The sequence below is a fragment of the Gymnoscopelus braueri genome, assembly GCF_963280865.1.
Source record: "Gymnoscopelus braueri genome assembly, chromosome: 16".
Classification (NCBI taxonomy): Eukaryota; Metazoa; Chordata; class Actinopteri; order Myctophiformes; family Myctophidae; genus Gymnoscopelus; species Gymnoscopelus braueri.
Genome location: NC_137616.1, coordinates 11,247,686 through 11,263,565, shown reverse-complemented (window position 1 = coordinate 11,263,565; position 15,880 = coordinate 11,247,686).

Genomic DNA, 15,880 nt, shown 5'->3' with positions numbered 1-15,880 from the left:
ATTTATGCTCTGCAATCGTATCTGATAACAACATTAAAATACAGTATCTGTGATCGAAATCGCCCCAAAAAACCTGATCAGTGCATCCAGGAAGGAAAACTTTCATTAAATGCTGGAGCTGATAGCCACAAATTTCCGTCTGACCTGAACATTGGGATTTTCTCATTTTTCTGCGTTTCTCTCTGCTCACCTGCTGTTGTCTGTCCATACTGTTCTCCTGGTGAAACAGGCATAGTAAATGGAATATTAGGCTACTGTAGGTAATGTTTTTTTTTACACAAACACTTTCTAACTCTCCACGCAAGTAGCTATTCAATCAAAGCACCTCATTCCTGCCTTGAAGCCTTAGTTAGGTGCAGGTGTCACACACCAAAAATAGCAGATGTACAAGCTCACAACGGGTGGCAGCTTGACGCATTGTAAGCTTGTATACATCTGCTACTTTTGGTGATGTACTGTACAAGCTGAAACTAACTCAGGCTTTAGATAGACTGAACAATTTAAAACAGGTATACAGCTCACACCTTCTCCTCTGTCACTGTATGGGCAGTTTTTCCACATCTGCTTTTTCCACTTCTCTCCACTCCTTATTTCCTCCTGTCAACTCGCTCCACTCCTCTTCTCTGATAACTAGCTACAGTGTAGCTGACAAGCTGATATCAGTCCCCTTTTCACTGCAACCAAATTAACTTAAAATAGCAGGTAAGAACTGCTTTAATTAGTTAATTACATGAATGAAGTTTCCGTTCCATTTAGTGTAGCAGAGCCTTTCAAGAAAGCCAACATCCACAACAGCAGCACCCTGACTCTGACCTCAATGCAATGGAACAGAACCTTAATTAGTATCATTGGTTACACCTGTGTTTACCCTACTATTTCATGGCGAAATGGCTGCTATGAAAAGGGTCTATTAGGTTGTCAGCTTCCATCTGTTTTTTCTCACATATCCAAAACCTTTTTGCTTATACCGCCAGTAGAATAGGTGTTTGTTTTCTTAATATCACCAATGCTGTCTGTTTTATTTATTTGTTTTTATTTAGGTTTAATTTGATTCAATATCTAACTATACTACAGTATAACTATGGGTCACAATGATATGGGAAAAGATGGTGTGACATGGCATAATATGGGATGGTAGGTACACAGTCGAACAGATAAATATCCTTTTAAAAGAAGGCCGATGCGGCCGGGACCGCTGGCCTAGCAGTCCGGGCACCTAGGCTCCATTGCTGCCTGACAGCGTGTAGTGGATTCGAGTCCCGATCCAGACAGACAACCTTTGCTGCGTGTCACTCCCCATCTCTCTCTCCCCATTTCCTGTCTAAGTACTGTACACTATCAATAAAGGCCGAAAAAGCCAAAAATATACAGTATATATATAAAAAAACAAGGCTGATGCACACCTCAAAGGTTAATGCCAGGTGTGTAGGACAACCAGGAAGGTTCAAATGTTCAGGAAGGGATCTATGATATCAAATCAAAGAGAAAGGTCCTGCAAACTGTCTGGAACTTGCTAAAAGGATGCTCTTTATTAAATCGACATTTCGGTCATTAGACCTTCATCAGGACAAAAACGAAATGTCAGTTTAATAAAGAGCATCGTTTTTGCAACTTCCAGACAGTGTGCGGGACCTTTTTCTTTGATTTGATATCAGAGATCCCTTTCTGCAGATACATATCCAAAATTACTTCACATACACACATGAAGGCACTCACACACAGGCGCGCAAACACACACACACACACACACACACACACACACACACACACACACACACACACACACACACACACACACACACACGCACGCACAAATGCGTCCACGAGCTTCTAGTGGTCTGATGCTGATTGCCCTAACAACTCATATTTAATTCAGACCTAATGTAGCATGTGAGAACGTTAATAATTTATCACACGAGCAACTAATGTTCAGACTTCAACCGGCTAACGCTGCCAACATTCCTCTGATGTGACACAGTGTTCCTAACACAGCCGTGCAGCAGAAGTCTGGCCTCTCCAGGTCGTGAGCTCCCATGGACTCTTTCAGGAGTGTCATGAGGAAAAGGTGCTATGGGTGTGTAAGCAAGATAAAGAGCAAATTGATTAATTGAAGAGGATACATTATGTCCATTTGTTTTCAATGGAACACGGCAAAACATCTCTCTCTCTCTTTTGCTTTAAATGCACAAAGTGTTACTGTAGTAGTTGCCTTGGTGTCGGAGTATGACGAGGCTATGAAAGGATTAAAAGAAAGACGGACGGACAGATGGATGGACATATAGACAGACAGACCCCCCCACACACACACACAGACTTAAGTTATTAATCCAAGAGAGAACACGCACGCACACACGCACACACACACAAAGGATAACAATATGATATAAAATACTTTTTTTAATTAAGTAGAGTGAGATATAGAAATGGTATGGTAATTTGCTCATCTCCTTGTAAATGTGAATGAATTACAGTACGTAGGGTGAAGAGCATGCAGGCAGAGTGTAGTGCAGCAGAAGCCAAAGCATTAAGCAGCAACATGTATCACCAGCAAGGCGCTGTGACTCATTATGACAGCAGACAGGGTCAGGCAAGCATTTATACTCTTTAACACTTGTCAGGGTCCATCTCGCCCTGGCCCTTGCCATGTGGTGACAGGAAACTTCACATTTCAGCAGAACATCAAGCCACAGAGCTGTGACTCTCTGCGCATGTATCAACAGGGTGCTGTGGAGCTCAATTAATGGCTCCCTGATGACCGTCTACCCACTTTTGACATGTTAGCTTGATTTTTAAATAGTTATGGGTAGGGAGTCTTTTGATTTGTTTCATACAAAGGACGGGTTGTTCTGCAGAATAGGCTATTTTCACTACTGTTGCACAACACATACAACAAAGTATAAAGGGCGTTAACTTAAAAAAAAAAAGCATACAATGAAATACAAAGACACAAGGTTTGTGCCCAACAGCGGCGATATTACATTTGAACCTTTTTTTAACAGTATCCTAATTTGAATCTACTGTTTCATATATTTTTTGAAATAATATTGTGCTGTATTATTGCAGCAGATAGACGTGCAATAAATGCATGAGCCCTTGCATACTGTTCTGCAATAAGAAGAGGCAATGAGATGCAGGCTGAAATTCATATCTGTGGTCCAACAGGGACATTACTGCCACTTCTTTCCCCCAGAACTACTTTCAAAACCTCTAGGGAAAAAAATAAAATGAAGTATGGGCAATGGAACTGGAGTGGTGAGTGCAGTCAAAGTTGAGTGGCAAATCACACATTTTATATACAGATCCATATTTATGTACACTGGAAATTGACTGACAGAAATCTAGGAGAAGGAAGAAGGGAAATAAGAAACTAATGCATTCAGTTTCATGACTGCACTATTTGACTAACCTGGCTGCCAAGGGAGAGGAGCAGCGCCGAGCTGCTTTCCCCGTCTCCTCGAAATGAGTTCTGACATCTCACCCAAGAGATGAGAGGGTACGCTGACCGCACACGTACGTATGTGTGTGTGTGTGTGTGTGTGTGTGTGTGTGTGTGTGTGTGTGTGTGTGTGTGTGTGTGTGTGTTTTGTTGATGGGTGGCAACGAGGGAGTGGAACACATACACATGCTTGCGTTGATTTGAGTTTCCCTTCTTTGGGGGACAGAGAGAGAGAGAGAGAGATAGAGAGAGAGAGAGAGAGAGAGCCTCCTCAATTCCCACTTCACATTATGCTACCCGTACTGACTATCGAATGAACACGTTTTGGAGGAGAAACTCATGGAGAATACATTATTGTCCTTCTCCATATGGGTCCTCTGCCTTATCTCTTATTGTTTTTCTCTGAGCACCGATCCTCAGATAGTGGGTCCTTGACCCCAGAGAGCTTATAGTCAAGATGAAAGATTATTTATTGTTATCCCTGTTACCCCCTGTATTTATGTATAAGAAAGTAGAATTCTTGGGTTTCCGTTCCCCGGCATTGCAGCAAAGACAATAAAAATCACAGTTCACATCACACAAATCACAAAAAATCTGTAGCAATACAAAATATTATACAGTAAAATTGCCTTTGTAGGGGCTGCGTAAATGGGACGGTCCAACCTCCAAATATAAAACAGCAGCAAGCCACACACACAGGCAAGCACCTCTGTGATGTTGTAGGCTGCCCTAAGCCGTTGAGAGCTTAGAAACAAGAATAAAACGACTTTAAAATGGACTCTCAAAGACACAGGGACAAGCAAGTGTAGTCTAGCTCAGACAAGAATGATGTGTTCTCTCTTAGGCCTAGTTGTTTTTGTTAGCAGTCTAGCCCAGTTCTGAAGTTGTAAACTTTCAATGGACTTTTAGGAAGACCTGTAAAAAGTGCATCGCAGTAGTCCAACCAACTTGAACCAATATGAAATATAAGCATGACTTAGTTTTTCAGCATGTTGCTGGGGTCAGCATGCTTAGGGGTTAAGTGTCTTGCTCAGGGACACTTCGACAGATTGCTGGAATCGTACCTGGGATCTCCGGGACCTCAGGAGTCCTAGGTGGGCTCACTAACCACTCATGGCCGCCCCAAAATTGTGAGAACATCAAAGGCCATAAGCAGCTCCCTTCCCTTGTGCAACACCAGAAGTTTTGTCATATTTCTCTGACACATGAAAAAGGTTCGCAACCAGTTTAGAACACATTCTGGGAGGCCAACCCAGCTTGAGGTGATTTACAGTATTAGGATTTCATGGTCAATTATGTTCAATTAAGGAGAGAAACAGATACCTTATCAGCATCACTACTGCTAGTCTCAGATCACTATCTTTTTTTTTTTTAATCCCACGATTTTTGTAACCCATTTTTTCAGCCAATTATGTAAGTAATCCTGGGTAATCTGTTCTCATTTAGAGAGTTGTTTATTTGGTTGAAAACTAATTTTTTATCTTGCTTAGAAAGGGGAGGTTTGATATCTGCAATTGCTTAGACCTCCACAATCTAAATTATGCTTTTTCAGTAGAGGTTTCAATTCAGCAATTGTGAAAGCATCAGGGAAAACTCCAGTTTCAAGCGGATGTATTAATAATATTTATGGCCGTGTTTGAAATATTATTGAAGCCGTTTTTAATGAGTATAGAAGGAACAGAGTCAAGAGAGCAAGTGGAAGATTGGCTCATCGCTACAATCCTGCAAAGTGAGTTTGAGATGCTCATTGTTGCACTACTACGGAAGTAGTGGAGTGCTATATTTCAAACTGTCTGATATTTAAGTGGTTTAATTTGATATTTTATCTTGCTCCCTCCTCGCATGACTGAAGCTGAACAGTTATTGCAAATGGCAAATTTGTTGTAACTCTCAGAGACTTTGAACTAATTCCACACCGCAGACATTGTCTCCTGTGTAGGTAGGGTACCACAAGAAGTTTTTTCCACCAATGCAGCAACATGGTTGTCACATAATTCATCAACATTGGTCGCATCAATATGATGTGATATCTGTGCAATAACAATAATGCATTTTTGGGTAATCATCAGCTGATATTGATACGATGACCCATATCATATGTGCATCCTTATTCTCTAATGCAGACCCATTGATGGCGAAGAGGTTCAGCCTTGCCTCCTCGCTAACTGTAGTGCACGATCAGCTCCTAGGTGTTGTCGACATTGAGAGAGAGGTTGTTTTCCTGGCTTGATGACCTCTCTTCTGTAGGCCATCTGGTCTGTCGTTGATCAGGCCTATCCCTGTGGTGTTGGCAAACTTAATCACCAAGTTAACTCAAAACTTTATTTCAGACCACAGGCAAAAAGTAGGCAAAAAGTATTCAAATACAAAACAAAACAGCAAAGGTTAGAAATACTAGCATGACAAAAATTTAACTACAAGCTAAACTTGGGGTCTGGGGGAACAAGATAAACAATTTAGAAAAAGTAGTGAAAACAGAAATGTTCAAGCAATAAGTTGCAGTTATTTTCTCCAAAGTGGCCATTACTGATTGTAGAGCGAGTGTGTGTGTGTGTGTGTGTGTGTGTGTGTGTGTGTGTGTGTGTGTGTGTGTGTGTGTGTGTGTGTGTGTGTGTGTGTGTGTGTGTGTGTGTGTGTGTGTGTGTGTGTGTGTGTGTGTGTGTGTGGGCATGCACGTGTGGGCATGCACGTGTGTGCGTGCCGTGTGCGCATATGCTTGTCCTGTTGATGTGTAGGTGGGTGAGATGAGTGAGTTACGGTGTGGACTTTTTGGAGGCAGAGGGGGGAGAGAGTTCAGCATCCTGACAGTCTGATGGATGAAGCTGTTACTCTTTTCGTCTGGTGGAGGAGGCTCCAAGGCTCTGGTATCTTCTCCCAGATGGCAGGAGACTGAGGAGGTGGTGTGAGTGGACGGGTGGGGTCACTCACAATGCTGGTTGCTTTTGCGGGCAAGACAGGTGCTGCTGATGTCCTGGAGGAAGGGGAGTGACGCACCAATGTTCTTCCCAAGCTGAATTCACTATGCACTGCAGAGCCTCACGGTTAGAGGCAATACAGCCCCCACACTGTTTCTCAACGTCGGGTCCGGGGACCACCAGGGGTCCAAATAGAGGGTTTGTAACTCAGACCCAAATAGAGGGTTCGTAACTCTAAGAGTGTACACTGAGGGTGTACTGTACTGTACAAGATTCAACTGGATTCATTTGTACACTCTCAGAGTTGAATTGACACTGAAGAATTTACAGTGTATATTGGGGTCCCACAGATAAAACATTTTAGCAAATGGGCGTCCGTGGCCTAATACATTATAAAACTGGGGGTCGTTGAAAACAAAAAAAAACAGGTTGAGAATCATTGCCCTAAACCACCCAGTGATGCAGCTGATCAGAAATGCCCTCACAGCACTGACACACTGAAAGCATCAGGTGCTTGCGTCATCGCACGCCCCCATTGTTTACTATGGCTGAGAGTGCTTTCCCTCCACTGATTAGTGCAGGAGATCTCCTCGTCCTCTGTGATGTGCACAGACTGCACACTACCAGAACTATGGTGCTTCTCACGCGTACCATTGATGGTCTGCGTTGGGTGTGGGCTCTCTGGAAGTCGATATCAGTGCATGAACACACTAATCTAAACTAAGCGCTATTTTTGCAAAATGTGTAATTTTGCTGTGAACTGTGCACTGAACGTATCTGTTTGCAAATAATAAACACACAAGTGAGCTTCGTTAACTCCCACAAGAGTTATCGACTCCCTGTTGCGAGTCGGTTGGTGAATAAAGACATTTCTAGTCAATATTAAGACAGATTGTGGCTGTTTCTCAGTACCAAGAACACAAAGAATGGACTTGTGTCCTTAGGAAGAATGTACTCCTCATGAGACCAGATAATTCCTCTGTCTAGTTTGAGACAGACTTGCACTTGATGTCACATGATCGTGCACTGGAGCTCCCTGCTCTAATGAGCATGGTTCAGTCAAAACAGAGGGACCTCACATCTCCGAAAGTACGTTTTCCTCAAATCCATTCATTCATTAATTCAGCATATTGATAATAACAGGGAAAAAGCACAAAATACAATTTCACACATAAAGTGGTAAAATGTATCATGTCGTTTTTTCTTGTCTCAAAAAAGTTATCTGTGGTCTGTGATTCTGTCATAGTATACAGTAATTGGTTTAGTTTAGGAAGTGGGCAGTGGCAATGATCGAGGGTTAGTGATGGATGGGTAGGAATAGGAGGAGGTTCTATTGAAAAAGATTAGCTCGGAGCAGCTCATAAAAAAAAAGGTATTATTGTAACTGTGAACTTAGTTCAACATTCAAAATTGTGACCGGGATGAATACAATCTCGAACTCAAGCCTGTAGATGCAGTGCCATGAACTTGGCATTTTTTCTGTTTTTCATTTTTGACAGCGAGACAGTCAGGTGTTGACAGTCAGTCACTATAATTGACAGTCTTGCGCTGACAGTCCATATGCACAGTCAGAAATGCATTCTGTGCTCTTTAGATACCTCAGCAAAATGCTATAGTATGCACATCGAAAAAATAAGAAAACATGTTGTTTTTTCCTGATCTGATTATTTGAGAATGACATCATCACCATTATTCAAAGATAATGTTTAGTAGTATCATCATATAGTAGATTTACATCGCCCGGGCTCCCAGTGCCTAAAACATGACATAATCTGACCTTTAATGCTTTACATAGCCTTGATTGACGGGACTCATGTGTCATGTCGGGGATGAAGGAGAGCTTGTTTTGAATCACTCAACAACATCCCTATAAGTCACTGACTAAAGCATGCATTCAATGAGGTTCAGCCTGTCACATCACAGACCATCCAAGCTGCGTGCCCTGCGTCAAACCTGGATCCAGCTAGTGCTATGCAAGTAAGCGTAAAGACCACATTTCGTTGTAAAACATGATATGAATGATTTGGAGAGCGCAGGAAACTACCAGGATCTTCATGCATGGTACGCTTCAAAAAGACATTAATCAAACAAAAAAACTAATTTATTAGGGGAGCGGTCTTTAATATTGAATTGTTTCGCCCCCCAAAAAAATGTTTATGGCCTAAGAATCATGTCGTGCCCAGTGTGAGCGTGTGCGCTTCAACGGTCAGGAAATGTGAAAGTATAGTCAAGAGAATGTGGAACTTCTAATCTATGTACTGTAAAAAGCTATTTTACAGCTAATGCCTAAGCTAGACCAGCATTGTTGTTGTGAAGCAGTTTTACTAATATTTCCATTTAGCAAAGGAGACCGACAGGTAGGGAGAAAAGTGCTTCGGTGAGACTGTCAGAGGGAGGGGGGTGGGGGGTACAAGTGGGCGGTGACAAAGTAAAAGCCTGTATTATAATAATTGTTTTATGAGCTGTTGGATATTCCAATTTGCATATGTCCACATATAAAATATAGCCTTTTAACAGCTACGTACAGTTTTTGGAACAAGAACATTTTTAATTATAACAATAATAATACCCGGTGTGGACTTTGACATGCCAACTTCAAGAGTTAAGAGTCAGACTCAGTGGGGGACTGACCACGCTGCCAGCTGCTGCATTCGGGGGCCAGCAAGCGATTAACGCTGCTCAGACAGATGCCACTTCATTCAAGGGCCCCTTTATACATAAAACATTTACCAGCCAGCCAGGACTAAAAATACATTAGACCGATGCTATTCAGAATGGCAACATCAATCTTTTATGGAGGGACATTTATAACTTCAAGAGGTCATTGAAGCATACCGAGTGTCCCTCTTTCTTTCTCTTTATTTTTCCATTCTTTCTAAAGCATGTTGTCAATCCATCCAACACCTAAGCTCCTCCTAAGACTTTGTGCTCCCTTCCCTAGCTGAGCTGCTCTCAGATCTGTTGAAAGACCTTGGTGCTACCTCGTATATTGCCTTTAATGTCTACTGTAACTGGCTTCCAGACCATTCATTTTGTAAACCAATAGCTAGAGTTTAGCCCTAATACCAGTATTATGTGTTGATCTTGAAGTCGTGACCCAATATAATACTGTAAATAGCCCATTATGCCTGTCTATCCTGTATGAACCTTCTGGCACTTACTGTATTGTTCCGTGTGGCCAACTCGGTTCAACAGTTTATACTGAAGAAAGGCTGCACAGCAAATCCTCTGAAGAGTGTTCAAAAGCAACCAAATGGACCCGTATTGTTCTTGATCGTATTGTCCTTGCTATCTTTTGATTAAAACACTCTCTGTTTAATACCAAAACACCACTAACAACAAAGCACATTGACCAAAATCCTGATCCGTATTTGACAGACCATTCCTTTGTGACGAGATTCATTTTAAATGACCAGTTTTCACCAATAATCAATATATGAAATGCATCCATTTGCATTGATTATCCTACTTTAGACTCATGTGATACTATATCTAGATCAGCTCAATATATCTGATGGCCTTGTGGTTAGAGCGTCCGCCCTGAGTCGGGGATTCAGTCACTGGCCGAGTCATACCAAAGACTTTTCCTACCTTTTGCACCTTATGTCTAACCTCATGTACATACTCATTTATTTAGATTGTTCTCCTTGCTCGTGGGGCATGTGCAAACATATTCACCATGTAAGGTAAACAGGTAACATACTGGTAACATACTGTAACATGCAGGTAACATACTTACTGCATACATGCTGCATCTTGACAGTTGCAGTGGAGGTATGCTCTCTAAGGAGTGCGATCTTTTTGAGATGTTCCTTATACCACATGTTTTCTTTCTCCCTTCTGATTCTTCAGATTCATAATTTGAATTAAATCTTTTATTTAGGTTTCATTTAAAAACAATCTATTCTTTGTTCCATCACTTTCCTCCTGTGTTTCGTCATCATTGAGAAAATAAACTGAAATCTGTATCGTTATGATGTCACTGGTTGTCTTGCATGTTTAGGCACATGGACATCTGGAAAAAAAATCAACTGCATGGCTATAGCATTACACACTCCCACTGGATGGAGTTAGGCCTGGTACTGAGAACATATGCCCTCAAAACACACATGGCCTTCAGAGACTGAAATATGTGCTGAACATGATGTTACCAAGAACATGATGCTACCAAGGCCCTCATAAATAAGTGATATCTCTCTCTCTCTCTCTCTCTCTCTCTCTCTCTCTCTCTCTCTCTCTCTCTCTCTCTCTCTCTCTCTCTCTCTCTCTCTCTCTCTCTCTCTCTCTCTCTCTCTCTGCTTATTGCTTGCTATTTTATAAATAACATGCGTAAATATACTGTATATAAACTGTATTATAATTTATATGCTGCAAGCGGCAGGCCTAACAGAGAAAATCGTCAATTGTCTTCATGGCTGGAGTACAGAACCAATCTTGTATAGGCCACGGGTCAAGGTCCGTAATGAGCAGATTACATGTAGTGTTTTTGAATGCGTAAAGGCAGTAGCAAAACATCATGCATTATGAAAGGGATAGTTCTGGGTTATATGCTTTTCAATTATGTTTCGTCTGCATGTAGGACTACACAAAGTTCTATATGTGTTACTACTAGTACCTATTTTGCACTATTGCTGCACCACAGGTATGTATGTGCTACCATTTCTGCTTCTATTTTAACTGCCTTGTTCGTGCCATTTCTTCTAACCGTACACTATGTGACACTGTGTGTGTGTGTGTGTGTGTGTGTGTGTGTGTGTGTGTGTGTGTGTGTGTGTGTGTGTGTGTGTGTGTGTGTGGTAAAACACACACACACACACACACACACACACACACACACACACACACACACACACACACACACACACACACACACACGACTCATGTCAGGAATATTTGGATATAACCTGTAATTTTTGTCTATATTCTTCTTCCCTTTCCTGAAAACTTCAAATGAATGACGGCAGGGGGCTTGTTTGAAAAATTATTTCATCCAAATGTTAAAAGTAAACTGTAAACGTGTGATGTGACAATAAAGTGGAAGTTGAAGAATTAATTTCAGATACCATACTGTATCACAATGTGTACTGTTCGGTACATTCTATTCCATTCTTGTAGAGAAACTGTTATTAAAAACTGTCTTAATTGGAATATGTATTGCTTGTTGCCATATTTGGTAAGCCTTTTATGAAGGCAATAAGCCACATGAGTCCTTACTTTTTAGATAGATTTTAGAACAGCTAAAGGGGGTTGTAACAACGCCCCTTACAGTAGCTGTCTAAAATCCCTGTAAGAGCACTGACTCTTGGGGCATATTGCTTTATTCTACAGTATGTACATTGTAACACACATTGGCTGAACCTATTTCTAGTCGATCCTGTCAAGTCAGTACCTGAGGTGGAACGTTTCTTTTCTTTACTACAGCAGCTATACACGTGTCTTCATGTCAAGGCTCGTACATTCACTACAAATGGCTAGAAGTTAAGCAAGAAATGCATGGAGGTCAGACGTGGACATTCAGGCACTATGCCTGCATGCCGTGTGATGGACAGGCTACCTGCAGAGCACTTTGTCCTTGAAGATATTGCTGATAAGAGAAGTGGTCTGTGGAGACACGGGGCCTACTGTTCTTTCCCAAATTGACTTCCCTTTCATCGTGCTTCTAGCAACATTCTGCAGTGCTGGGTGACACCAAGCTTAACCCATTCAATCCGTTAACGCATCTGTGTCATTTTTAAGACTTCTTTGGCTATTCAAAAAATAGCAGATATACCTAAAAATTTAGCTTCTGGGGTCCCTGGAACAAAATATTTTGAGATGGGGGTCCGTGGCCAAATACATATCTAAAATGTTTTTCTAAATCCTAACAGTATGTTGCTATATCAGTGGTATGTCAAGGACCCCCAAAATTATCTACCCTTATCTAAAAATATGTTGTTTCAGGGACCCCCAGAAGCAAATATTTGAGTTTCAAATGTGAACATATATATATTCAAAGGTTTGTACTTTCATGATTTTTCCAAAAAAATTGCAGCTCTACAAACTCGTAGCGTGGCACTCAGTGCCGCGCTATGAGCTTGTATATCTGCTATTTTTTAATAGCCAAAGAAATGTTAAAATGACACAGATGCGTTCCCGGTCTTAATGGATTAATATATAGACCTACAGTAGCGAGAGCTGTTGAGCTCATTGAAGCACGTCAGAACACATGTCAGAATTACAGAGAGGATACCACTTTTTTGATGAGCTACGGAGAGAGGTCTTGACATAATGGTACAGAAATGCAATATCAGCATTGAAAGTGTGAAAAAAAAAATACAACGGAAGCCCAGCTCTAGACTAGAGGGATCTGTAGTGACATCCACTGTTGGTGAGTGTAGGTGTGACCAAGCTTATGCCAGGCCAAAGGGATTTTGGAGAAGAAAAGGAAAGGATGACTACAAAGCCTGGCCAGCATATTAGAGTTCACAGTGTTTCTGGAGCCTTTCAATTTATTTGTACTTTGTGGACCGATGTGACATCCAGCTGGGTCATGGTAGTCCTCAGTGCTTAAAATCAGACTCCATAGCCAGAATAATGCCAGATACAAGATGTTCATCTTCACACTATCTGGCGGTTGGAGGCTCCAGTGGTTCAACCTTGCCCCCACTGCTCTAACTGGCTGATGCGCAAAGCCCCTGTTTCCCTAGGAATACAGAAATAGGCAACTCTTCAGTTTCATGTGTTCTTTAAGGCACAAAGCAAATGGGTTTTGAGTCCTGCAAAAATAATAATAGCTACAATTGCAGCAATACGCTTTACAATCAATCTAAAAAAGCGTTTCTAATGTGCGGTGGTTTTGTTGAAATCTGTTTGATTGATTATAGCCTTCATGAATGATGTACCACCTTTTCCCTGAGGATACTAGAATGTTGTTTCGCCCTGATGAGCAACTGATTGCACTGACGAGTCAAGGTATTGATTTCCTCCCTTTCCTTATTAGCTGAAGTTTGTACAGTATAGATTGTGGTGAATTATGCAGTATGGTGTGTTTTTAAGCCTACCAGCGATGGGGCTGTAAGAATGGCAATGTTGGGTGGTCCCATTGAGCTATTTTAGAACTTTAGATGGCACAGAAAATCCCTGCCCAGTGCCCACACATTTTCATGAAAGTTGCTCACCCACATATACTCCCCCAGTAGTATATTGTGCACCTTGTTGGGTGTGTGCCAAGGAACTTATTTAAGAAGGAAACGACAGCTTCTCATTTTCTCTGTCCAGCAATTCTATCTGGCAGATTGACACATCAGTGCATCCACTATGCTCCCCCCTACCTCAAAGAACTTCTCATACCACAACACTCCACTCGAAACCTTCGCTCTTATAATACCAATCTTCTCCTTGCCCCCATGACCAAGCTCCGCACCATGGGCGACCGGGCATTCTGTCCCTTCCAGACCATTTGAGAGCCCCAATGTCTACCGATGCTTTTAAAAATGGTCTAAAAAAATATGCCTAGTTTTTTTTTTCCTTACTTAACTGTTTATCTGACAAAGGTCGCAATAATTCAAAAACTATTGTTTGTTCATTGGCTTAGGTGGACTGTCTGTCTAACATTTTGCTTCCATAAAAATTATTCACTGGATTGCCAATTTGCCATGAAATTTGCTGTGGTGTGTTTTTTCTCTGCCGTCGTGTTTGGTTTTTCAGTCATCATGGACATTTATAACATTTATTCATTTCTTTGTGTTTGTAGGACTATTTTGTAACATCACGTCTTGCCTGTTGTGTGCAGTTTTATTTTGTAGTAACGTGTTTCTTGTTAAATTGTAGTTTGTAGTAACGTGTGTTTCTTTTTAGCTTTTTGTTATTTGTAATTCTTACCTGTCTACGCCACTCTCTTGATCATTCTCACCTGCTTCCAATTAGGCTACCCAGGTGTAACAGGTTTAGTAATTAGTCTACCATTGTATGCCAGCCCATTTCCTTCTGTTCCCTGCCGGAGTGCTATTGTTCTTACTCTTGTGTGTTCATCATGTTTGTTTCTTTGTTCTCATTTTATCCTGTGTTATTCCCTGGTTTTTGGATTGTTGCCTTCTCCCTGCCTGGATTTGTTTGATTTTGGACACTGACAATTTGCCAGTCGCTCCAAAAAATAATTATGTTTGTGTTATAAGTGTTATTTTATTTAATGTACAGTAATAATAATAATAATAATAATAATGATTTATATTGCTATTTTACAACCAATTTAAATTATAGTTGGCCAATAGCTGGTAAATAATGGCAAACTTAAACAATGCACAGCACACTAATGAAAAGTGATAGTATATAATATTCACCTAATCCAAACCACTGTGCCACTTTGCTTGGGGATCTCTGTTCTTCTCTGGTCCAGAAATGACCATAAGTCATGAGTGTGCCATGCCATTGAGTGTGCTCCTTACACAGTAACATCTGTTCTGTTGATTCATTCATTTGTAACTCTGTGTGTGCAAATTGTTTTTCAGTTTTAAGTTCCCCTTTTAAATTCAAATGAAGCTCTTTGGTTTTTGCACCTACAGTAAACCCTTTCCTTTCTTTGTAAGCGCTTTCATGGTACTGATAATGAACAGACACGCTAGATGCACAGCAATTAATTGGGAAGGCCTATTAAGAGAGATTAATGGGATATGATAGCAATCCTAGTAGCTCTAATCACATTAATTGCTCTAACAGTTGTGGAAGGATGCCTTATGGGATAAAATCACACGGAGCACATGACATTGTACAGTAACAACAAACAGCAAAGCACTTGTGACACAGCACAGCTGGCAAATAACAAAACAATGATGATGTTCTTCTTAGTTTTCAGCCATGTGTTATAAATGTACACCTAAAACACTTGTTACACAGGAATTTATTCAGCTATAATAGGCCAAAAGAAAGCAGGGTAGTGCTAATTGGAACACACATCAGATGATGATGCAGCCCTGATAGCCTGTGTGTAGTGTGTGTTTGTTCCTGCCATATGCCACATTTGGGGGCGCATAAAACTAGTTGATTGGGAACGACCTGTCAAATTAGGGACAAAATTGGTGTACCGAATTAGATTTGAATGGTTTCATAAGGTTGGGGTTAGCTTTAGGGTACGGATAAGGTAATATGGAATGAATGTCAAGTGAATGCAATGTCCCCAAAAGTTTGCAAAACCAATGTGTGTGTGTGTGTGTGTGTGTGTGTGTGTGTGTGTGTGTGTGTGTGTGTGTGTGTGTGTGTGTGTGTGTGTGTGTGTGTGTGTGTGTGTGTGTGTGTGTGTGTGTGTGTGTGTGTGCGTGCGTGCGTGTGTGTGTGCGCGCCCATGCCCGTGCGTGCATGTGTGACAGGCTCAATGATTGTGGCCAGAGGACAGCAGTTGAATTAACAGGCTCTTTATTGTTCTGTATGGTACATAATCATACAGTGTGGCTTGTGCATGTGTGTGGGGGCCAGGGGGAGAGGAGGAAACGAAAAAACAGCTTTATTAGGAAAAAACTCAGATAAGCAAATAAGATAATAATTAAAAGCAATAAAA